This window comes from Manis pentadactyla, chromosome 3 (genome assembly GCF_030020395.1).
Source record: "Manis pentadactyla isolate mManPen7 chromosome 3, mManPen7.hap1, whole genome shotgun sequence".
Lineage (NCBI taxonomy): Eukaryota > Metazoa > Chordata > Mammalia > Pholidota > Manidae > Manis > Manis pentadactyla.
Window position 1 is genome coordinate 106,016,561 of NC_080021.1, and position 23,665 is coordinate 106,040,225.

The 23,665-nt window shown below is 39.6% G+C and overlaps 1 protein-coding gene across 1 annotated transcript in view; it reads left to right on the forward strand.

Moving 5' to 3' along the window:
* The first annotated feature begins 19,378 nt into the window (after positions 1-19,378).
* The window catches only part of LOC118935856 (myosin-IIIa-like), a 29,067-nt gene continuing 24,780 nt past the window's right edge, over positions 19,379-23,665 (forward strand). The window contains exons 1-2 of the mRNA XM_057499352.1: positions 19,379-19,622; positions 20,463-20,602. The gene's annotated coding sequence lies outside the window, so the exon portion shown is untranslated. The remainder of the gene's footprint in view (positions 19,623-20,462; positions 20,603-23,665) is intronic.

Below are 23,665 nucleotides of genomic sequence, written 5' to 3' on the forward strand. Positions count from 1 at the left end.
GAAAGAGAAATCAGGAAAACAACTCCATTCACAATTGCATCAAAAAAAATAAAATACCTAGGAATAAACCTAACCAACGAAGTGAAAGACTTATACTCTGAAAACTACAAGTCACTCTTAAGAGAAATTAAAGGGGAAACTAACAGATGGAAACTCATCCCATGCTCGTGGCTAGGAAGAATTAATATCGTCAAAATGGCCATCCTGCCCAAAGCAATATACAGATTTGATGCAATCCCTATGAAACTACCAGCAACATTCTTCAATGAACTGGAACAAATAATTCAAAAATTCATATGGAAACACCAAAGACCCTGAATAGCCAAAGCAATCCTGAGAAAGAAGAATAAAGTAGGGGGGATCTCACTCCCCAACTTCAAGCTCTACTATAAAGCCACAGTAATCAAGACAATTTGGTACTGGTACAAGAGCAGAGAAACAGACCAATGGAACAGACTAGAGAATCCAGACATTAACCCAGACATATATGGTCAATTAATATTTGATAAAGTAGCCATGGACGTACAATGGTGAAATGACAGTCTATTCAACAGATGGTGCTGGCAAAACTGGACAGCTACATGTAGGAGAATGAAACTGGACCATTGTCTAACCCCATATACAAAAGTAAACTCAAAATGGATCAAAGACCTGAATGTAAGTCATGAAACCATTAAACTCTTGGAAGAAAACATAGGCAAAAACCTCTTAGACATAAACATGAGTGACCTCTTCTTGAACATATCTCCCCAGGCAAGGAAAACAACAGCAAAAATGAACAAGTGGGACTATATTAAGCTGAAAAGCTTCTGTACAGCAAAAGACACTATCAATAGAACAAAAAGGGACCCTACAGTATGGGAGAATATATTTGAAAATGACAGATCCGATAAAGGCTTGACGTCCAGAATATATAAAGAGCTCACACACCTCAACAAACAAAAAACAAATAACCCAATTAAAAAATGAGCAGAGGAACTGGACAGACAGTTCTCCAAAAAAGAAATACAGATGGCCAACAGATACATGAAAAGATGCTCCACATCGCTAATTATCAGAGAAATGCAAATTAAAACTACAATGAGGTATCACCTCACACCAGTAAGGATGGCTGCCATCCAAAAGACAAACAACAACAAATGTTGGCGAGGCTGTGGAGAAAGGGGAACCCTCCTACACTGCTGGTGGGAATGTAAGTTAGTTCAACCATTGTGGAAAGCAGTATGGAGGTACATCAAAATGCTCAAAACAGACCTACCATTTGACCCAGGAATTGCACTCCTAGGAATTTAACCTAAGAATGCAGCAATCAAGTATGAGAAAGATCAGTGCACTACTATGTTTATCACAGCACTATTTAGAATAGCCAAGAATTGGAAGCAACCTAAATGTCCATCGATAGATGAATGGATAAAGAAGAGGTGGTACATATACACAATGGAATACTACTCAGTCATAAGAAAAGAGCAAATCCAACCATTTGCAGCAACATGGATGGAGCTGGAGGGTATTATGCTCAGTGAAACAAGCCAAGCGGAGAAAGAGAAATACCAAATGATTTCACTTATCTGTGGAATATAAGAACAAAGGAAAAACTGAAGGAACAAAACAGCAGCATAATCACAGAACTCAAGAATGGACTAACAGGTACCAAAGGGAAAGGGACTGGGGAGGATGGGTGGGTAGGGAGGGATAAGTGGGGGAGAAGTAGGGGGTTATTAAGATTAGCGTGCATGGGGGGGTAGGAGAAAAGGGAAGGCTCTACAACACAGAAAAGGCAAGTAGTGGTTCTACAACATTTTGCTATGCTGATGGACAGTGACTGTAAAGGGGCTTATAGGGGGGACCTGGTATAGGGGAGAGCCTAGTAAACATAATATTCGTCATGTAAGTGTAGATTAGTGATACCGAAAAAGAAAAAAAAAGGGCAGTTCCTGCGTGGTAACCTCCAATGAGTTCTACACAAGAGTATAAAGCGCATATAAAAGTGTAGGCAAAGGGTCTGTTTGTGTTTATACAGAGGATCAAAGCCTAATTGGGCTACCCCGAAAATGAACTAAGATACGATATGAAAACGAACTTCCAACATCAGCACTCTCTGGAAGACTCATGCCAGAAGATGATCATCAAAAAACCCCAACAAAGATCCACTCACTGCTACAGCTGTAGATGCACTCATCCCACCAGTTCCTGGACTTGCCATGGGAATGAGGAAGGACATAATCTAAGCTGGCCTGTGCATATAGTAAAACAACAAATTTGACTGTATCTATACTGTTGGAACTCAATCAAGAATTTGGAGAAGTGCAAATTGTAGCGCTCCAAAATCTTACAACTACAGACTATTTACTGTTAAAAGAACATATGGGATGTGAACATTCCCCAGGAATGGGTTGTTTTAATTTGTCTGATTTCTCTCAGACTGTTCAAGTTCAGTTGGACAATATCCATCATATCATAGATTAGTTTTCAAAAACGCGTAAGGTGCCTAACTGGTTTTCTTGGTTTCACTGGAGATGGCTGGTAATTACAGGTATGCTTTGGTTATGTAACTATACTCCTATTATGTTAATGTGTGTGCGCAATTTAAGTAGTAGCTTAAAACCTATACATGCTGAAGTTACTCTACAAGAAGATATGTCAAAGAAATAATCAATCTTCCCATGTTTTCTTCTGCCTGCTACTTCTATAGCTTTTCTTCTTCTTCCTTCCTAATTACAACCCTTAAATAAAATTCGTGCCTCATATCAAATTTACCGAGTATCATAATTCTTCCAAGTGGTAAAGATACCTCAAGACAAATGCTGGGCATAGAAGCTACAGGGCATAAATGTCCAAAGAAATAAAAAGCTAACCATTTCAAACAATAAGGCTTCTCTCTCACTTACCAACTTTACATTTCCCTTTATGGCCCCGGAAGATGACTGGTTAGCCAGAGATGGGTAAGATTCTTCAAGGGAGAAACAACCTAAGACAGGCACTGTTGCAGGGGGGGTCATCAGGTGAGAAATTGGGGATCAACAGAGGTGAGGCTTAGAACCTCACCCCCCCTGTTCTGAGAGAAATCTTCTGCATATGTGGATGTTTTATTGCCCTTGTCTAGCTTGGATTAACACATAGTCTACAGGCACACACCTGATCATCTACATTTGCTCTCTTACAACACTAAACTATGTTTTCTACCTTTATCTTATATCTATCTACCACTTCAGCATTTTATTAAAAATAATAATAATAAAGAGAGAAATGTGGTATCGACATATAAATCAAATATAAAAATCAAATGAGTATTCATATTTGAACTGACTGATTATAGTTCATAATGCATGAGCAAAACCGAAGGTTTCTGTGATGGCTGCCCTTGTACTGTTCACCATGCAAGAACTTATTCACTATGTAAGAATTTGTTCTCCATGTAAGAACTTGTTTGTTATGTCTCAGAAGATTGGAGACTGACGAAAATTAGGCTTGGGGTGGATTAATGTTTGTGCATTGAGCATTGACTCCCCTGTACAGAATTTTATTGTTGTTAACAACCATTTGATCAATAAATATGAGAGATGCCCTCACCAAAAAAAAAAAAAAAAAGTACACACTTCCAATGGTAAAATAATAAGTAACCGGGATGTAATGAATATAGTCAAGATATTGTAACAGCTTGGTATGGTGATAACTGGTACCTAGATTTGTCATGTATATAAATGTTGAATCACTATGTTGTACACCTGAAACTAATGTAATGTAGTACTGTATGTCAACTACCCTTCAATAAAAAATAATTATCTACAAAAAAAAAAAAAGTACTAAATGCTTAGGGCAGCTCTGAACAGAAGGTGAGCTCTCTCACTCAGGCTGCATCTCCACTGGTAGGAGTGAAGATGGAGTAAGGATGGCACCTGGAGGTCGGGTGCTTCAGAGGAGGCACTGTCTCCCCATGAGAGGATACAATTCTGTGTCCCATGTGCTCTGGCCACCACCTTAAGTCTTGGCCTCTCACCCCTGCAGGGCCCACCTTCTTAGTCAGCCCTGCCCTGCTCACACTAACTTTTTTTTTTTTTAATAATTATTTTTTATTGAAGGGTAGTTGACACACAGTATTACATTACATGAGTTTCAAGTGTACAACACAGTGGTAGAACATTTATATACATAATTCTAGGTTCCAGCTATCACCCTACCAGGCTGTTACAATATCTTGACTATATTCCTTATGCTATACATTACATCCCGGTTACTAATTTATTTTACCATTGGAAGTCTGTCCTTTTTTTTTTTTTTTTTTTGTGAGGGCATCTCTCATATTTATTGATCAAATGGTTGTTAACGACAATAAAATTCTGTATAGGGGAGTCAATGCTCAATGCACAATCATTAATCCACCCCAAGCCTAATTTTTGTCAGTCTCCAATCTTCTGAGGCAGAACAAACAAGTTTTTACATGTAGAACAAATTCTTACATAATGAATAAGTTACATAGTGAACAGTACAAGGGCATTCATCACAGAAACTTTCGGTTTTGCTCATGCATTATGAACTCTAAACAGTCAGTTCAAATATGAATATTCATTTGGTTTTTATACTTGATTTATATGTGGATACCACATTTCTCTCTTTATTATTATTATTTTTAATAAAATGCTGAAGTGGTAGGTAGATACAAGATAAAGGTAGAAAACATAGTTTAGTGTTGTAAGAGAGCAAATGTAGATGATCAGGTGTGTGCCTGTAGACTATGTGTTAATCCAAGCTAGACCAGGGCAATAAAACATCCACGTATGCAGAAGATTTCTCTCAGGACGGGGGGGTGAGGTTCTAAGCCTCACCTCTGTTGATCCCCAATTTCTCACCTGATGGCCCCCCTGTGACTGTGCCTGTCTTAGGTTGTTCCTCCCTTGAGGAATCTTACCCGTCTCTGGCTAACCAGTCATCTTCCGGGGCCATACAGGGAAATGTGAAGTTGGTAAGTGAGAGAGAAGCCTTATTGTTTGAAAAAGTTAGCTTTTTACTTCTTTGCATATTTATGCCCTGTGGCTTCTATGCCCAGCATTTGTCTTGAGGTATCTTTACCACTTGGAAGAATTATGATACTCGGTAAATTTGATATGAGGCACGAATTCTATTTAAGGGTTGTAATTAGGAAGGAAGAAGAAAAGCTATAGAAGTAGCAGGCGGAAGAAAACATGGGAAGATTGATTATTTCTTTGATATATCTTCTTGTAGAGTAACTTCAGCATGTATAGGTTTTAAGCTACTACTTAAATTGCACACACACATTAACATAATATGAGTATAGTTACATAACCAAAGCATATCTGTAATTACCAGCCATCTGCAGTGAAACCAAGAAAACCAGTTAGGCACCTTAGGCATTTGTGAAAACTTATCTATGATATGGTGGATATTGTCCAACTGAACTTGAACAGTCTGAGAGAAATCAGACAAATTAAAACAACCCATTCCTGGGGACTGTTCACATGCCATATGTTCTTTTAACAGTAAATAGTTTGTAGTTGTAAGACTTTGTAGCGCTACAATTTGCACTTCTCCAAATTCTTGGTTGAGTTCCAACAGTATAGATCCAGTCCAATTTTGTTGTTTTACTGTATGCACAGGCCAGCTTAGATATCTCCTTCCTCATTCCCATGGCAAGTCCAGGAACTGGTGGGATGAGTGCATCTACAGCTGTAGCAGTGCGTGGATCTTTGTTGGGGTTTTTTGATGATCATCTTCTGGCATGAGTCTTCCAGAGATTTCAGATCTTGGAAGTTCTTTCTCATATCCTATCTTAGTTCATTTTCGGGGTAGCCCAATTAGGCTTTGATCCTCTGTATAAACACAAACAGACCCTTTGCCTACACTTTTATATGCCCTTTATACCCTTGTGAAGAACTCGTTGGAGGTTACCACACAGGAACTGCCCTTTTTTTTTTTTTTGCTTTGTTTTTGGTATCACTAATCTACACTTACATGACGAATATTATGTTTACTAGGCTCTCCCCTATACCAGGTCTCCCCTATAAACCCCTTTACAGTCACTGTCCATCAGCATAGCAAAATGTTGTAGAATCACTACTTGCCTTCTCTGTGTTGTACAGCCCTCCCTTTTCTCCTACCCCCCCCATGCATGTTAATCTTAATACCCCCCTACTTCTCCACTCCTTATCCCTCCCTACCCACCCATCCTCCCCAGTCCCTTTCCCTTTGGTACCTGTTAGTCCATTCTTGAGTTCTGTGATTCTGTTGCTGTTTTGTTCCTTCAGTTTTTCCTTTGTTCTTATATTCCACAGATAAGTGAAATCATTTGGTATTTCTCTTTCTCCGCTTGGCTTGTTTCACTGAGCATAATACCCTCCAGCTCCATCCATGTTGCTGCAAATGATTGGATTTGCCCTTTTCTTATGGCTGAGTAGTATTCCATTGTGTATATGTACCACCTCTTCTTTATCCATTCATCTATTGATGGACATTTAGGTTGCTTCCAATTCTTGGCTATTGTAAATAGTGCTGCAATAAACATAGGGGTGCATCTGTCTTTCTCAAACTTGATTGCTGCGTTCTTAGGGTAAATTCCTAGGAGTGGAATTCCTGGGTCAAATGGTAAGTCTGTTTTGAGCATTTTGATGTACCTCCATACTGCTTTCCACAATGGTTGAACTAACTTACATTCCCACCAGCAGTGTAGGAGGGTTCCCCTTTCTCCACAGCCTTGCCAACATTTGTTGTTGTTTGTCTTTTGGATGGCAGCCATCCTTACTGGTGTGAGGTGATACCTCATTGTAGTTTTAATTTGCATTTCTCTGATAATTAGTGATGTGGAGCATCTTTTCATGTGTCTGTTGGCCATCTGTAGTTCTTTTTTGGAGAACTGTCTGTTCAGTTCCTCTGCCCATTTTTTAATTGGGTTATTTGTTTTTTGTTTGTTGAGGTGTGTGAGCTCTTTATATATTCTGGACGTCAAGCCTTTATCGGATGTGTCATTTTCAAATATATTCTCCCATACTGTAGGGTTCCTTTTTGCTCTATTGATAGTGTCTTTTGCTGTACAGAAGCTTTTCAGCTTAATATAGTCCACTTGTTCATTTTTGCTGATGTTTTCCTTGCCCAGGAAGATATGTTCAAGAAGAGGTCACTCATGTTTATGTCTAAGAGGTTTTTGCCTATGTTTTCTTCCAAGAGTTTAATGGTTTCATGACTTACATTCAGTTCTTTGATCCATTTTGAGTTTACATTTGTATATGGGGTTAGACAATGGTCCAGTTTCATTCTCCTACATGTAGCTGTCCAGTTTTGCCAGCACCATCTATTGAAGAGACTGACATTTCGCCATTGTATGTCCATGGTTCCTTTATCAAATATTAATTGACCATATATGCCTGGGTTAATGTCTGGATTCTCTAGTCTGTTACATTGGTCTGTGGCTCTGTTCTTGTGCCAGTACCAAATTGTCTTGATTACTATGGCTTTATAGTAGAGCTTGAAGTTGGGGAGTGAGATCCCCCCTACTTTATTCTTCTTTCTCAGGATTGCTTTGGCTATTCGGGGTCTTTGGTGTTTCCCTATGAATTTTTGAATTATTTGTTCCAGTTCATTGAAGAATGTTGCTGGTAGTTTCATAGGGATTGCATCAAATCTGTATATTGCTTTGGGCAGGATGGCCATTTTAACGATATTAATTCTTCCTAGCCATGAGCATGGAATGAGTTTCCATCTGTTAGTGTCTCCTTTAATTTCTCTTAAGAGTGACTTGTAGTTTTCAGAGTATAAGTCTTTCACTTCATTGGTTAGGTTTATTCCTAGGTATTTTATTTTTTTTGATGCAATTGTGAATGGAGTTGTTTTCCTGATTTCTCTTTCTATTGGTTCATTGTTAGTATATAGGAAAGCCACAGATTTCTGTGTGTTGATTTTGTATCCTGCAACTTTGCTGTATTCCGATATCAGTTCTAGTAGTTTTGGGGTGGAGTCTTTAGGGTTTTTTATGTACAGTATCATGTCATCTGCAAATAGTGACAGTTTAACTTCTTCTTTACCAATCTGGATTCCTTGTATTTCTTTATTTTGTCTGATTGCCGTGGCTAGGACCTCCAGTACTATGTTAAATAACAGTGGAGAGAGTGGGCATCCCTGTCTAGTGTCCGATCTCAGAGGAAATGCTTTCAGCTTCTCGCTGTTCAATATAATGTTGGCTGTGGGTTTATCATAGATGGCCTTTATTATGTTGAGGTACTTGCCCTCTATTCCCATTTTGCTGAGAGTTTTTAACATGAATGGATGTTGAACTTTGTCAAATGCTTTTTCAGCATCTATGGAGATGATCATGTGGTTTTTGTCTTTCTTTTTGTTGATGTGGTGGATGATGTTGATGGACTTTCGAATGTTGTACCATCCTTGCATCCCTGGGATGAATCCCACTTGGGCATGGTGTATGATCCTTTTGATGTATTTTTGAATTCGGTTTGCTAATATTTTGTTGAGTATTTTTGCATCTACGTTCATCAGGGATATTGGTCTGTAGTTTTCTTTTTTGTTGGGGTCTTTGCCTGGTTTTGGTATTAGGGTGATGTTAGCTTCATAGAATGAGTTTGGGAGTATCCCCTCCTCCTCTATTTTTTGGAAAACTCTAAGGAGAATGGGTATTATGTCTTCCCTGTATGTCTGATAAAATTCTGAGGTAAATCCATCTGGCCCGGGGGTTTTGTTCTTTGGTAGTTTTTTGATTACCTCTTCAATTTCGTTGCTGGTAATTGGTCTGTTTAGATTTTCTGTTTCTTCCTGGGTCAATCTTGGAAGGTTATATTTTTCTAGGAAGTTGTCCATTTCTCCTAGGTTTCCCAGCTTGTTAGCATATAGGTTTTCATAGTATTCTCCAATAATTCTTTGCATTTCCGTGGGGTCCGTCGTGATTTTTCCTTTCTCGTTTCTGATACTGTTGATTTGTGTTGACTCTCTTTTCTTCTTAATAAGTCTGGCTAGAGGCTTATCTATTTTGTTTATTTTCTCGAAGAACCAGCTCTTGGTTTCATTGATTTTTGCTATTGTTTTATTCTTCTCAATTTTATTTATTTCTTCTCTGATCTTTATTATGTCCCTCCTTCTGCTGACCTTAGGCCTCATCTGTTCTTCTTTTTCCAATTTCGATAATTGTGACATTAGACCATTCATTTGGGATTGCTCTTCCTTTTTTAAATACGCTTGGATTGCTATATACTTTCCTCTTAAGACTGCTTTTGCTGTGTCCCACAGAAGTTGGGGCTTAGTGTTGTTGTTGTCATTTGTTTCCATATATTGCTGGATCTCCATTTTGATTTGGTCATTGATCCATTGATTATTTAGGAGCGTGTTGTTAAGCCTCCATGTGTTTGTGAGCCTCTTTGCTTTCTTTGTACAGTTTATTTCTAGTTTTATGCCTTTGTGGTCTGAAAAGTTGGTTGGTAGGATTTCAATCTTTTGGAATTTTCTGAGGCTCTTTTTGTGGCCTAGTATGTGGTCTATTCTGGAGAATGTTCCATGTGCACTTGAGAAGAATGTATATCCCGCTGCTTTTGGATGTAGAGTTCTATAGATGTCTATTAGGTCCATCTGCTCTACTGTGTTGTTCAGTGCTTCCGTGTCCTTACTTATTTTCTGCCCAGTGGATCTATCCTTTGGGGTGAGTGGTGTGTTGAAGTCTCCTAGAATGAATGCATTGCAGTCTATATCCCCCTTTAGTTCTGTTAGTATTTGTTTCACATATGCTGGTGCTCCTGTGTTGGGTGCATATATATTTAGAATGGTTATATCCTCTTGTTGGACTGAGCCCTTTATCATTATGTAGTGTCCTTCTTTATCTCTTGTTACTTTCTTTGTTTTGAAGTCTATTTTGTCTGATATTAGTACTGCAACCCCTGCTTTCTTCTCACTGTTGTTTGCTTGAAATATGTTTTTCCATCCCTTGACTTTTAGTCTGTACATGTCTTTGGGTTTGAGGTGAGTTTCTTGTAAGCAGCATATAGATGGGTCTTGCTTTTTCATCCATTCTGTTACTCTGTGTCTTTTGATTGGTGCATTCAACCCATTAACATTTAGGGTGACTATTGAAAGATATGTACTTATTGCCATTGCAGGCTTTAAATTCGTGGTTACCAAAGGTTCAAGGTTAGCCTCTTTAGTATCTTACTGCCTAACTTAGCTCGCTTATTGAGCTGTTATATACACTGTCTCGAGATTCTTTTCTTCTCTCCCTTCTTGTTCCTCCTCCTCGATTCTTCATATGTTGGGTGTTTTGTGCTGTGCTCCTTCTAGTAGTGCTCCCATCTAGAGCAGTCCCTGTAAGATGTTCTGTAGAGGTGGTTTGTGGAAAGCAAATTCCCTCAGCTTTTGTTTGTCTGGGAATTGTTTAATCCCACCGTCATATTTGAATGATAGTCGTGCTGGATACAGTATCCTTGGTTCAAGGCCCTTCTGTTTCATTGTATTAAATATAGCATGCATTCTCTTCTGGCCTGTAGGGTTTCTGTTGAGAAATCTGACGTTAGCCTGATGGGTTTCCCTTTATAGGTGACCTTTTTCTCTCTAGCTGCCTTTAAAACTCTTTCCTTGTCCTTGATCTTTGCCATTTTAATTATTATGTGTCTTGGAGTTGCCCTTCTTGGATCCTTTCTGTTGGGGGTTCTGTGTATTTCCATGGTCTGTTCGATTACTTCCTCCCCCAGTGTGGGGAAGTTTTCAGCAATTATTTCTTCTAAGATACTTTCCATCTCTTTTCCTCTCTCTTCTTCTTCTGGGACCCCTATAATACGGATATTGTTCCTTTTGGATTGGTCACACAGTTCTCTTAATATTGTTTCATTCCTGGAGATCCTTTTATCTCTCTCTATGTCAGCTTCTATGCGTTCCTGTTCTCTGATTTCAATTCCATCAATGACCTCTTGCATTCTATCCATTCTGCTTATAAACCCTTCCAGAGTTTGTTTCATTTCTGCGATCTCCTTTCTGGCATCTGTGATCTCTTTCCGGACTTCATCCCATTTTTCTTGCATATTTCTCTGCATCTCTGTCAGCATGTTTATGATTCTTATTTTGAATTCTTTTTCAGGGAGACTGTTTAGGTCTGTCTCCTTCTCTGGTGTTGTCTCTGTGATCTTTGTCTGCCTGTAGCTTTGCCTTTTCATGGTGATAGCAATAGTCTGCAGAACTGGGACGAGTGACGGCTGGAAGGACTTCCTTTCTTGTTGGTTTGTGGCCCTCCTCTCCTGGGAGAACAGCGGCCTCTAGTGGCTTGTGCTGTCCAGCTGCGCGCAGACAGGGTTTCTGCTTCCTGCCCGGCTGCTATGGAGTTAATCTCCACTGTTGCTGTGGGCGTGGCCTGGCTCGGGCAGCTACTCCAAAATGGTGGAGTCGCGTTGGAGCAGGAGCTGCTGGGAGGCTATTTATCTCCGTAAGGGGCCTCCCTGCTCCCTGCAGCCCAGGGGTTAGGGTGCCCAGAGATCCCAGATTCCCTACCTGTGGATTAAGTGACCCGCCCTGCTCCTTTAAGACTTCCAAAAAGCACCCGCCAAAACAAAACAAAGACCACAAAAAAAAAGAAGAAAAAAAAAATTTTTTTAATTAAAAAAAAAAAAATTTTTTTAATTAAAAAAAAAAAAGGTGGTCGTTCGTTTTTCTTTATTCTCCGGTGCCAGCCTCAGGCCTCTGCTCACCGGTCTTTCTGCCCTGTTTCCCTAGTATTGGGGTCCCTGTCCCTTTAAGACTTCCAAAAAGCGCTCGCCAAAACAAAGCAGCAAAAAAGCAAAAAAAAAAAAATGGTCGCGCGCTTTTCTTATGTCCTCTGTCGCCCAGCCTCCAGTGCCTGCTCACTGTTCTTGCTGCCCTGTTTTCCCAGTATCAAGGGCCCTGCACTCTGGCCCGGATGTCTGGGGCTGGGTGTTTGGCAGTCCTGGGCTCCGTCTCCCTCCCGCTCTGCCTGCTCTTCTCCCGCTGGGAGCTGGGGGGAGGGGCGCTCAGCTCCCGCGGGGCCGGGGCTTGTATCTTACCCCCTTCGCGAGGCGCTGGGTTCTCTCAGGTGCGGATGTGGTCTGGATATTGTCCTGTGTCCTCTGGTCTTTATTCTAGGAAGGGTTGTCTTTGTTATATTTTCATAGATATATGTTGTTTTGGGAGGAGATTTCCGCTGCTCTACTCACGCCGCCATCTTCCTCCCCTCCTCACACTACCTTTTATAGCCTTTATCTCCCCACCCAGCCCTTTATACCTTTCCCTGCTTTATTTCTTTTCATATTTATCACCATCTGAAATGAAATATATTTTACTTATTTAGTCTCCACAGCTAGAACAATCTCCATAAGAATAGGGATTCTGACCATTTCTTGATTGGTATATTTTCTACACTTTACCTTGCATACAGGAAGCTCTTGATCCACAGTTTTGAATGAATGAAATTAAAACTTATTTCCCTCACTCTTCTGCGTATTGAATCTGTACAACTAGCATTTGGTAACATTGGAATAAGGATATCTCTGTTCTCTGTAGGAACTGTGTTGGGTTCTGTGAGCATAAGCTTAACAATAAGGATCATAAATATTTGCAACTATCTGTACAGCTACCATGGGTGCCTTCCCAACTGAGTTCCAGTAGCCCAAAACCTACCATAAAATTAATTAGGCAGCGAGTGCAACGTTCTGGCAAGAACATAGGCAAAAAGAAAGAAGGCTGGGGCTCCACTCTTGGTATACTTCCAACTTGATATATGACTTCAGACAAGTGTGCTACTCTATACAACAGGATGTCAGAGTAAATAATGTTGAAATTTCCTTTCACTCCTACCACATCCCTCTGTCTTCCAGTCCAATATACTCCACAGGAAAAATGTACAATTATACACGGCCTGCAACAATATAGAAAGGGTTGAGAAAAAACAAAACAAACCAAGGAATCCTCCCAACACATTTCAAATTTTTAAAAAAGCCACCTTAGCTATAAATATCTTGAAGCAAAGCTGTAAATACCTTCCTCTGCTTTCTAAAGAGGTTTTACCCTGTACTTCATGTCCTCAATTCTTGTCCCTTCTACCTATTCCCAAAAGGTTTATATTATAGAATGCTTACCTTTATTGGTTATCTTCATTGAATTTTCTTGGGAAGCATAACTTTTAGAATGAAATTATTTTTAAACTGTAGCTGTATTTCCAATTAAGCATCCAAACCAAACATTTTTATTCTGATAGTGATTATCTTGCCAGTTCATTGGATTCAGTGGAAGTATCTGCTATTAAATGAATTTGGGTCAAGGTAAAAAATGAAAAGCCAAAGGAAAAAAAAATCACCCATCAAGAAATGTGACATAATCTTCTTTCTATTCACCATATTACTGCCTGGAACATAAGGGGTAGGAGGAAGATAAAGCCTTTGCAGTAGATGCTATTTGAAACAACTTGCATATGCTTTACAGAAGTGCAGCTTTCAATTAAACTACATAGTGAAGTTATACAGCTCCTTCCTCCACACAATATAATGCAAAGGTATGGCAGAAGTTCAAAATTCATAGACAAAATCAAGTAGATAACACCAGTGAGATCTTAAAATGTGGAATATTTTACTAATGTATGTAAGTTAAATCTTGGACTCCATCTGCCTGAATAGATGAAATTAAAATGATCATTTTGATGTACTTTAACTAGCAGTATGCATATGTAAATGTTTACAGGTCCTTAGTTAGAGCTGGGAAAATGACAGTAAAAGGGGCAACTAGCCAAATTGCCCAAAACAATGATTTAGGAAACACTTGGGCCACCTTTTCAAAAAAGTTAAAAATCCAGATAATAGTTTAGATGATTTCAGTAAAGTTAGTGGTGAAATAATGTGTTAGTTTCAATTACTGAGTATCGTTTATATTAATAATCGTCCACTTAGTTCTAGAGTGCCAGCTCATACAGAAAGCAATTCTTAAAAAGTGCCTCTGTACCCATCATACTGATTCTTGCAGATTCTTCTGTGGAAAAAGAACAAGCAAGTGTATCAGAATTGAGATTCTAATGGTTAAGTAATTACAGAGGAGAGTGGGTGTTCAGTTTGGATAGAAGAAAGAGAAAGGTTCCAAGAAAGATTCCCCAGGCAATGGTGGAAACCCATTCCCAGCCCCTCAGTGGGAAGCTGGTAAATGGTGTTTTGATCATATGAGACAGCATGGTTTCATCCTGGGCACCTCTGTGAGGGTCCAGCTCTAATTTGAGCATTTATAGAGGTCATAGCCTTTGGAATTTATTATCTTAAAGAAGCAGTTATTTCAATAAGATTGTTGCCTTCGAGAAGTCATTACTGAGGCTGTGCTTCAGTTTCCTTCTGCATCAACAGAGGCACCTACCTTACAGGCATTTCCATCAGAGAGGAATGTTTGCATATAAAAGGAGATAATGCACTGGACGAAAGTTTGTGCATTAAAAAGAGGGAGATGTTAGAGAGGTTATTATATTTTCTTGCTTCAGAGGGTCATCACATTGGTGTGCTGTCAGTGCATGGAGTCTTCTTACAAGGGGCTTGAGTAATACACTCAATGATTTAACTTACAAAGTTGAAAGGGCAAGGCAGGGGAAAACATCAGGAACACTGTAGGATGGTGAAATCCACATTAAGGCAATACCAGTGGCGTGGAGAGAAAGATACATTTGTGAATGAATTTACTTGGGCTGTAGTTTATGTACAAATATGGCAGGGCAGAGTTTTTTGGGGTTCAGAAAGCAGGAATGAGCGCTGTTCTGGCCCTTGCTTGCTGTCCTGAATCTCTGCACTCCTCTGCTGGGCTCAGTTACAAGGTGCTGTTTGCTTCCCCCACGCCCATTCAGCACTCTGCTTGCCCTGAGCCTCTTTGCCCAGCACTGGATGGGTGGATTAAAACTGGAATGAGAGGTAAGAAGACTGGGCTTATTATTCAATTTGGATTTAACAGTAATAAAGGTGACATTCTACTTTAAGTCTCAGCTACTTGCTGCTCATTTCCAATTTGGCAGAAATGAATTGAGGATGTGTGTGTGATTAATTCCTCTAAACCCCTGACAGAGAGGACGAGCATCTCTGGATAAAATAGGAAAAAATAACAGCAGAAAAAAATACTGTGAGAAGGCAGAGAATGAAACTGGTAAAAAGAGTTTGTGAGCCAAACAAAGTGATGTAGAAGACAAAGAAGAAGCAAACCTGCCATTTCTGGAGTTGTAAACAGATATGAACCTATTCTAAAAGACAGAAACTTTGAACATTCTAGAATCACTGCATCTTAGGCCTGATCATCATTATAATTCAAACTCATTATGTAAAATTTACAATTCATTATTTCCATCCTAAGCCCATGCATGTCTCCTGCTGTATTTCTGTCTGGTTTCTGGGATGACAGTTTGTAACTAGCTCAGAATGGACAGGGTCTTTATGAGGTACCTGGAGTCCAAACGTGATACTCATATTACCTCATCTCACGCCTGCCTTATCCCTCCTGTATATTTTGCCAAAATTTTCATCAAGAGATGACAGCGATGGTTCCATTCCCTAAGCCTCCAGCAAAATGTAATCAAGTGGCTCCTGGGCTTCTCAGGTCTTAGCCTGAGTCTTTCCCAGAACTTTTCAATTCTACTCAGCACAACAAAGCCCTCAACTGGCCAAATCCAACTTTGCTAGAAAACAATCCTGCAATTACCTGTTACCACTCAAGCATGCTCCTTGGGTGGTGGTAATTGTGTGTGTGTGTGTGCGTGCAAGTATGCTCATCACACTATTTCTCCATCAAAAATGTATCTCTTGAGAAGGAAGGAAGACATGTCTACTGTTAACAAAAATAAGATTCCTTTCTGTGTCTTCACACCCAAAGCAATTATCTCAGTCATTTTCAACTCTTTTGTCTCTCTTCCGTGGTCAGATATCAAATCCGGCCATCAAAAATCCTTAGTAGACATCCGAGTCACACCGGAGTCCGAGTATCCACTATCAGACTGTGGTATTCACTACCAAATACTCTTTAATAATGCCCCGATCAAATACACAAATACTCATTGGCTGGGCATGTGGAGCTTTGTGACCAAGCTCTTCCATTTACAGCCTCAGCCCCCGTGCCTTCCCACCACGTTTAAGCATGTTGTTTTCCTGAGCCCGTTATCTGCGCACACTGCTCTGTCTGTCCCCCGTTTAATTAGTGAACTCCTATCCATTCATATGTATCAAACCAATTATCTTCTCTGAGAAGCCTTCCCTGACTACCAGCCTCTTCTCCCTGCCTTTATGTAACCACTCAACCCAGACCTTCATAGAATCACCAACTTCCTACTTTGCATTCCCACAGCCTCCTGCCTATCCCTCTATTGTAGCACTCATCATCTGTACCTAGTGTTCTTTATGCATTACAGTCCTGGTGTTTTTCTTAATTTCATTGCACTTTTTAAAACAGATTGAAGAACATGAATTCAATTTGACCTGTTGCATCTATTTACTCCAATATATCTTTTCCCTTTTGATGTTAGTTGTTTTTTGTTTGTTCTTTTGATGTTTTTAAAAGGCATACCAGATTTTTAAGTTAATTTACCACTTATTTTCCTATATGATTGTTTTTAAATGTAAAATTTTTCCCATCCAGATATTTGATAGATATTAATTTTAATATTATCTAGATTTTTGGTTTGATTTCCTAAATTTAGCTTTTTAATTTGTATGGTATTTATCTAGCACATGATGTGACACAGGATCTAATAATATATTTGCCTAAAAGCTAACCAATAGTCCTAAAATCACTTATTGAATAAATGTTTTTTCTTTATATTGCTTTTTATGGCTTTGTATTATATATATGTTCTTATATCTGGCAGCAAATCATATAGGAAAGTAATTGGTAAGTGAAACTCACATCTTTTCTTGGACAATCTAATCAGTTTCTTTTGAAAAAGAAAAGGAATAGCTCAAACTGAGCAAGTAAAAATCCACCTGGCTGTTCATCAGGCTAGTATAGCTAGCTGCAAGATGAACAGGAAATCCTTATTTCTCCCAAGGGCACGCAATGGCTGTGAAGTGTCCCAACATCCATCTTTTCGGGGTGACTACTGCTTTCTTACTCCTTGGAAGATCTTGTTCTCTAAAGTCACAGAGTATCAGAAAATTTGATTTTTAAAATTATATCAGTAAGATGGAAACATCCTATTCTTAGTTGGGGGTTCTCACTCACTTTGACATGGAGAAACAGCCCTGATTTACATCTCAGGAGCAAAGCTTCAGACAAGGCTTTTCGGAATATGGCATTCCACATTTATTCATGGAAACAAACCCCGGGTTCATTTTGCAGTCCAAGTCTCATGTTGATTCCTTTACTCCCAGCCCTACTATCAAAACTTGGCCTTACTATTGCTCTATTGAGCGGTCTCCATTTTTACAATAAGTCATTAAGCCTGATTGTGGAACTATGTTTTGTCCTTGATGGACTTGGACTGATTGGATTGGACACAGCCTTCTATTCTTGTGTCAGTGAAAAACTCTTAATTATTATAATTTAAAATATGGTTATTTTTCATTGTTAACTAAAGGTTTTCCAATTTTTTGGTCTTTCGGCCCTCCTGTACACTCTTAAAAATCATTTGAGGGCACCAAAGAGATTTGTGTCTTATCTTTTGGTATTTACCATAATAGAATAAAAACTGAGATGCTTAAAAAATATATTTATTTTAAAGTTAATTTTAAAACACTGGTAAATTCAGTACATGTTAACATAAATAATATTTTTATGAGATGTAACTATAGTTACCAAAATAATAGAAATCTAGGAGAGAGAGTATTACTTATATTGTTGCAAATTTCTCTAATGTCTGACATAACAAAACATATGTGCTTCTGCATTCAATCTGTTGTGATATCACATATCACATAGCCACTGGAAAACTTCACTGTATACTTGTGAGAAAATGGAAATCATAAAAGAAGTGAAAAGAAAAGTCTTACTATTATTATGAAGGCAATTTAGATGCTGTGAACGTCTTGACAGGGCTTCTGGGACCCCAGATGCTCCCCCCAACCACAGCCTGAGAACTGGTCTTAGCTATTCCAGCTTCTTTAGATTCTCAGATGAATTCTAGAATATTTTTTGTATTGTAATTGGGAAGTAGTACTTAGGTATTTAAAATCTTTTCTTCTCACTTAAGGGTAGATATCCTGTCTCTCTAGTTAATAAAACATTTTATAAATGATTTCTCAATAGTCTTGCATTTTTCTTTTCGTATCTCCCACATTTCTTATTTTTTATCACTTAGTTATTTCATGCTTTGTTGTTATTGTGAATGGAAGTAATTTTTCGCATTGTACCTTAATTGATTATTGTTGGCATATTTTAATTTATATGTGGTTCCTTGGCTACTCTTTATTCTTATGTTAATAAATTTGATATGATGTTTTTTAAAGAAACAACTTAAAATTTTGTGCCTGTTTACATAATGTTGGTATTGATACAGACATTCTCAAGATTCTGAGAAAAATACACTGTTCAATGTCTAGATTTCGAAGATAGTTTACGTGAAAGGATCTAGAACATGCTAAATGCCTTTTTGGCCTCAATTCAAATGATTGTTGTTTTTCTTAAGACAGATGCATTGATTAAGACTAGATAACCTCTGGTCTTTTCTAGAATTCCTTAGATAACATCATGAACGCCAGACCCATTTACATTATTAACAGAATCAAAGAACATTTTGATTACGGTTCTCACCTTCTGAGGTGGAGAGCTAACTATAGCCATAATGTCCTTTGAGGCTGTTTAAGGGAATCTGGCCAGCGTGGTCCTCCCAGTGAGCCCTGTTAGGAGACTGGACAGGACTCCTAGGCAGGAAACCCACTACAAGGCTGGTGGTGAACAGGCATCCTCCTGAGGGCAGGGTTCCTGCCTTGACTTCAGCCTGAGCCCCAACTTCCTTAAAGCCGCCAAAGGGAACTGGATTCTGGGGCGTCCCATAGTCACTTCCCTCTCGGGGCTGAAACCGCTGCTGATTTTCGGGCTCGGGGCCTGCGGGCCACGAAATGATGTCCTCGAGGTCTGGGGGAGTTCTTGGGGAGAGGACACCGCGCAGTACAACGAGGTGAACTTCTTCCAGGACACTGGGCCCGCCCGCAACGGCTGCAGGGATCCGGGGGCGCGCCAGAGTGGGCGCCAGGCCAGGGAGGGCGCCCGAGTCCCGGGACCCCGCGCAGGGCTCTGCGGGGACAGGGCGCGGCTAGCGCGGCCTCCCCTCGGCTCACGGGCTGAGGGAGGGACGCTCCCCTCTGCCTGGAGGGGGCGGACGGCAGGCGCGGTCCTCGGGACTCCCTGGGCCGGGTCGCCGCCGCCGGCTCCTCCCGCCCGCCGTCGGCCCGCCCCTGGGGGGGCGGCCCAGTCCCACCCCCCAGTCCCACCCCGCTGGCCGCCCGGAGAGCAGTGAGCGGGCGCCCCGCTTCCGGCCCAGGTAGGCTGCCGGCGGGCCGTGCCCGGGCTCCGGGAGCTCGAGGCCTCCGCGCCCAGCCGCCCCGAGACCGGCCGGGGACCGTGAACCGTGCGGGGACAGCGCCCCGGGTCCCGGCGGGCTCCCGGAGGACCTGTGGCCTGCGCCGCTGCAGGTCCACCCAGGGGAACCCACTTCGGGATGATTTCTGTAGGAGCAGGTCGGTGGAGCTGGGGTCCCCGCAACTCCAGACGTATGCAAAGTTTTCTTTTAAAGGGAAAAGTTGAGACAAGAACGTTGTGGTCCCTGTGGAGACAGAGAAATCCTTCCAGAAACCATGTCATTTCAATTTGCTCACCGCCGGCGCTGTTCTGCTCGCCAGTAGTTTCTGCATGCACTTCGCTGTAATTTTCGTACAAGAAAATGTTTACTTTTTATGTCTTATAAGTTACTTATACAATTTTTCTATTTTGTAAGTAATTTGTTATTATTTAGAATGTAATTGGACGTAAGGTTTGAAATAGCCGCTATAATGGACACTAACATTAAAAAATACATGTATTTTTGAAAACCCAAAGAGTTCTTGTGTCCTCTGCAGCAGGCGCGTGGTCTGGGGGGGCCAGGGAGGCTGGCGCGACCCCGTGTCCCTGCGGCAGTGTTCCCTTTTTCAGTTACCCAGTGGCTGCTCTCAACCTCAGTTTACATTTAGAAATTGAGTTCTACTGAGTAGAGCTTCCATAAGTTTAGGAAAATAGAAATTACTTTGTGTGAAATCCTTGGATAAATAATTTATTAAGGAAAAAAAAAACAAAAACCCCAAAGGGTTTTTTTGTTTCTGCGGTTTTCTTGGTGATTGTAGGTGCTCTTAAAGCCTCTTAAGTTCATTTGTAATTTACATTGACTCAGTAACTGACTTGAGAGGTGTTTTATGCCAGTACAGGAAATGAGGTGCTTTGTATTCCTTATTAACTGTGTAAAAATGCTAAAACTGAGGAATACATTATAGTCCTGTCATCCTACCTCAGTGTTTCTAAGTTCAACTTCTAATTTCTTTCTCCAGGTTCTGGATGCCTCTCCCTGAAGCACTGTGACTTTTTTTGTTGTGTGTTACAGGCCCAGGGTCGCAGCTGCAGCCTGGACACTTACGCCAAGTCCTGATATCTGAGCATTATTATGCATTATTTTCAAGCCTTGGTAAAGGTATGTGATAAAGTTATCAAGTTTTCTGAATTTACTGCAGCCTAAGGGCCAAGGCTTTACAGGTAAATGAGGGTGCATGTTATTTATGACATACTGATGTTTTTATTACATTATAAAAGATAATTGTTTTCCAATGGGAAAAATTAAAGATGTATAAGATTTCAAAGATAACTTGCTCTTTATGAATATATTGATGTGATATCTAGCATGTGAAAAATTACTCTCATTTGTCTTAGTCCTTTTTTTATTATTGGGAACCAAAAAGTGCAAAGTAAAAGATTCAGTTTGCTGATTTTTACACCAGCTTAGTGTATCATTTGCAGAGATTTTGGTCACATCACATAAGGGGATAACATTGCCCTGTGCTTCCTTTACAACTATAACTTTACAGCCTGTTTTTTTGTGCAAATATTCTTTGAAAAATAACTTTTCTCTGAAATCCAAAATATTTGAATACCCATTAGTTGCTACTAATAGTTTGAGAAATAAATATTTAAAAGTCAAAGTATATCTTAGATTCTATAAATGTTAATTACATAAAGTTTGATGGGAAATGTTTTATCATTTTAATAATTTCTCCAATGTTAGTGCTCTAAACTATTTCCAACTTTTTGTTTGTTTGTTTAATCTTTACAAACAAGGATTCCTGCATTAGTTTTTTTGCCTGGATTACATATAATTTGTAATTACATGTAACTTGAAAGATTGTATCTAACAAGCTCCCTTTTCTTGCTAATAGAAAACAAACTCAGCTATCCGTTAGAGGGCAAATAGAAGAATGGGGCAAATAGGTTTTCAAACTTAATTCACAGAGACCCCTTACCACTCTGGGGAGTCAGCAACTTCAAATTGGGAAGCAGTGCTCTTTTGAATTGAAATAATCTATCATTAAACACCAAATTTATACCATGGACTTTGACTTGGTTTATTTCTTGACTGTACCATTTAACAGCATTTTTTTCTGAAAGTGAGGGCTACACGTAATGCCTTTCTGAAGGCTTCTATGCGCATTTAAGGTTACTGACATAATGCATGTGAAACTCTGGTACCTGTTCTATGATAAACAGTCATAAAATGTTATTCATTTTTTTGATGCCTAAAACCTCTCCATATGGATAGGTCTATGTTTATTGGCCATTTCTTAACAGAGAACAACAATAAAAAAAATCATGTAGATGTCATAGGCTGATATTGATGAAGGCTGAATTTGGCCTTCAGGTGTTTATTTGTGTCAGCTCAGTGCTTTACAATTGTTTACAAATGTTTTAAACTTAGTAACTTTTGAATAAATTCCCAGAATCCTAGCTTCCCCTGAAAAACAAGAGGACTGGCAAGGCAGGGCTCGAAGCTGCTGGCAGCTGAAGCCAGGATGTGGTTGCCCACTTCGGAGGCGGCATACATGCTCCTCTTTGCCACAGTACCTCCACTCACTGCTTTTACATCATCCAGACCTGCTGTGCTCATGTATTTCACCTCCTGTGCCCCTGCAGACCTTTCAGTTTGTGATTTCTGACACAGACGATATACCTTACTAATTTGAACAGGAGTTATGTGACCAAAACTATAACCTGACTTCCATCCTTCAAAAAGGAGGAGAGTAATCCTGTATGACAATTAATGAAGCATTTCTTCCTAAAACTCATTGGACACAATATCAACTCTGAGAATTAGTTCTGACATGCATTATTATTCCAGTTTACAGCTGTGGACATTGAAGCTTGTAGGTTTGTACTAAAGCTTAAAATTTCTGATAAAGATTTTTGAATTCTCATCAATACCACTTTTTAAGTATGGAGAAATTTTCTAGGAAATGATAGCCTTTCTTTTGGTTCTAGTATTTATTTTAAGCAAGTACTTTTATCTCCATAATTACAAAGTAAGAAAATGAGTGGTAGAAAATAGAATACATGTGTAGAAAGACAAAGTAGACCGTTTTTCTCCTCTCTACAAAACATTTTTGAGCAAATCAAAGGGAACAAAACATTGATTATGGCTCATTTAAAACACCGTACAAGTAACTAGACAAAGTCTGTTTTAAACCATATTTATTGCCTGTGTTAGGGGTAAGCTGAAAAGGATATGTGTCTAGCTCATCTGGTCTCTAGTTACGTTGCATCAGAGACTTCTTTGAGTCTGTGTTTTAGAGTTCTGTGGGAAAAGAGATAACCAACACTTGTTTGGTAATTCATCCTGGTGTCTCCAGAAGGTGGTTTTATATAGCAAACTCACTTTTTCACAAGCTTCTTTAAACCAGGAAGGCTTAATTTTATTACTTCATAATCAAACCAGGAAAGTAATTGATTTATTACATTAAAATCAGAAATAGTTCATTTGTGGGTATACTAACTCTATGTGATCCTGAAGGTATGTGAGTATGTATGAAGAAAGTTCAAGCCAGCCCTGTAGAGTGGGAGACGCCTCCAGGCAAAGATAACAGGAGGTCCTGCAGCAAAAAAGGGTTTTCAGTGTCCTAAGACCTATCAGAAGGCAGTTGAGGCTGAAGTCACTGTGAGTGGTAAAAAAGAATGGAGGATGAGTTTAGGGAGGTCAGAAAGGGCCAGCTTTGATTCAGGGTCTGCAGGACATAGTAAGAATGTGAATTTTGAAGAATATTTAACAGGAAAATAATTTGATCTGATTTCTGTGTTGAGATCATTCTGGCTGCTCTGTGCAGAGATAAGTTCTATAGTGAACCAGTTTGACATTTCAGGATGTCTCCCACATCACAGGCGGGCACTCCTTTTGAATCTAACATAAACCTTATGTGATGCGGTTTGAACAGCTTGACAGAAGTGGGTGCTTAAAGGGAAGGATCTTCCAATAATGTTCTACAGTAAACAAATGATGAATGTTTTTAAAAGTGAGAATCACAATATTAAAATATTTCTTGGTTTTGAGTAAAGCCATCTGTTACTTTCTCTGTGTGTTCTATATCAAGGCAAATTGCATTTTCATTGAGAAATGGTATTCTCTATGTATTTTCAAAAAGTTCACAATCTGATTGACATTTGTGTTATATTAGAAAGGAAGATGTGCTCATGTTCATTTATGAGGCAGTAATCC